We start from the raw sequence: 1,440 nt of genomic DNA, 5'->3' as shown, positions 1-1,440 counted from the left end.
AGAATTTTGCTGAGTTGGGCATCTGCGATAGAACTTCAATAAAGGGTAAATTAATATGTAAGTTTTTTAAGAGTTTGACAAACTTACCAAATTGTTCTTCTATTCTGTCTTTTGTCATCGCTTTAGAATATGGCACATGAGGTGTATGATTCGTTCTTACCTGTTTGGGATCATTATTGTTTACCTCTTCTCATCCTTTGTTCATCGCGTTGTCTTGCTGTAATTCTGGCTCAGGTGTAATGAATCCTTCTGTATCTTGAGTAATAATAGCATTGAGGTGTTCCCTCAGATTAGGTTCAATATCACTTGGTAGGCTACATTGTTGTCGTTCGGAGATTTGTTTGGACAGTTGGCCGATCTGAGTTTCGAGTCCTTGGATCGATGCTTGTTGATTCTTAAGTGCTGTCTCGGTATTTTAGAAACAGGTTTCTGACATCGAGATGAATTTAGAAAGCATCTCTTCAAGGTTTGGTTTCTTCTCTTGTTGATAAGGTGGCTGTTGAAAACCCTGAGGATTTTGTAGCTTTTGATTTCCTTGACCTCTCCAGGAAAAATTTGGGTGGTTCCTCCAACCTGCATTATAAGTATTACTGTATGGGTTATTTTGAGATCTAAAGTTATTGTTACCCATATACTTGACTTGTTCTTCTTCAGTTGTAGGATTGAAGGGCTGGTATTCTGTATGCACACCTCCTCCACTTGAGTCACACCTCATTACTGGATGTACCTGCATAGAACCAAGGAAACTATCAATCTTTTTATTGAGAAGTTCTACCTGATTTGAGAGCATGGTGATTGAATCGATGTTATAGACGCTGACTGTTTTTGTTGGCTTTGTCTTCATAACTTGCCACTGATAGTTATTCAGTGACATCTCCTCTATAAATTCATAGGCATCTTTCGGTGTTTTGTTATTGATGGTTCCGCCAGCAGCTGTGTCAACGATTTGCCGAGTCGAGGGATTTAGGCCATTGTGGAATGTTTGTACTTGAAGCCAAAGTGGTAACCCATGGTGAGGGCACCTTCTCAATAAATCCTTATATCTCTCCCATGCATCGTAAAGTGTTTCTAAATCCATTTGCACAAAAGAAGAGATATCATTACGTAATTTAGCCGTTTTAGCCAGTGGAAAATATTTTAGTAAAGATTTCTTGGTCATTTGTTCCCAAGTAGTGATAGACCCTCGTGGTAACAAGTTCAACCACTATTTAGCTTTGTTTCTTAGTGAAAAGGGAAATAACCAAAGCCGAATGGCATCATCAGAAATGCCATTGATTTTGAATGTATCACAAAATTCAAGAAAATTCGCCAAGTGCGTGTTGGGATCCTCATCCTGCAAACCATCAAACTAAACAAACTACTGTACCATTTGAATTGTGTTAGGTTTTAGTTCAAAATTATTCGAAGCAATAGCAAGTCTAACTATACTAGACTCAGTTC

At 38.3% G+C, this 1,440-nt stretch overlaps 1 non-coding gene across 1 annotated transcript; it reads left to right on the top strand.

Moving 5' to 3' along the window:
* Positions 1-1,004: 1,004 nt before the first annotated feature.
* Positions 1,005-1,111, top strand: LOC128284844 (small nucleolar RNA R71). The gene has a single exon (XR_008275264.1). It is a non-coding gene; the product is annotated as a small nucleolar RNA R71 (small nucleolar RNA).
* The last annotated feature ends 329 nt before the right edge of the window (positions 1,112-1,440 follow it).

Source organism: Gossypium arboreum, chromosome 11 (genome assembly GCF_025698485.1).
Source record: "Gossypium arboreum isolate Shixiya-1 chromosome 11, ASM2569848v2, whole genome shotgun sequence".
NCBI lineage: Eukaryota > Viridiplantae > Streptophyta > Magnoliopsida > Malvales > Malvaceae > Gossypium > Gossypium arboreum.
The sequence above is the reverse complement of the archived record's forward strand: the minus strand, read 5'-3'. Positions and strand labels throughout refer to the sequence as shown.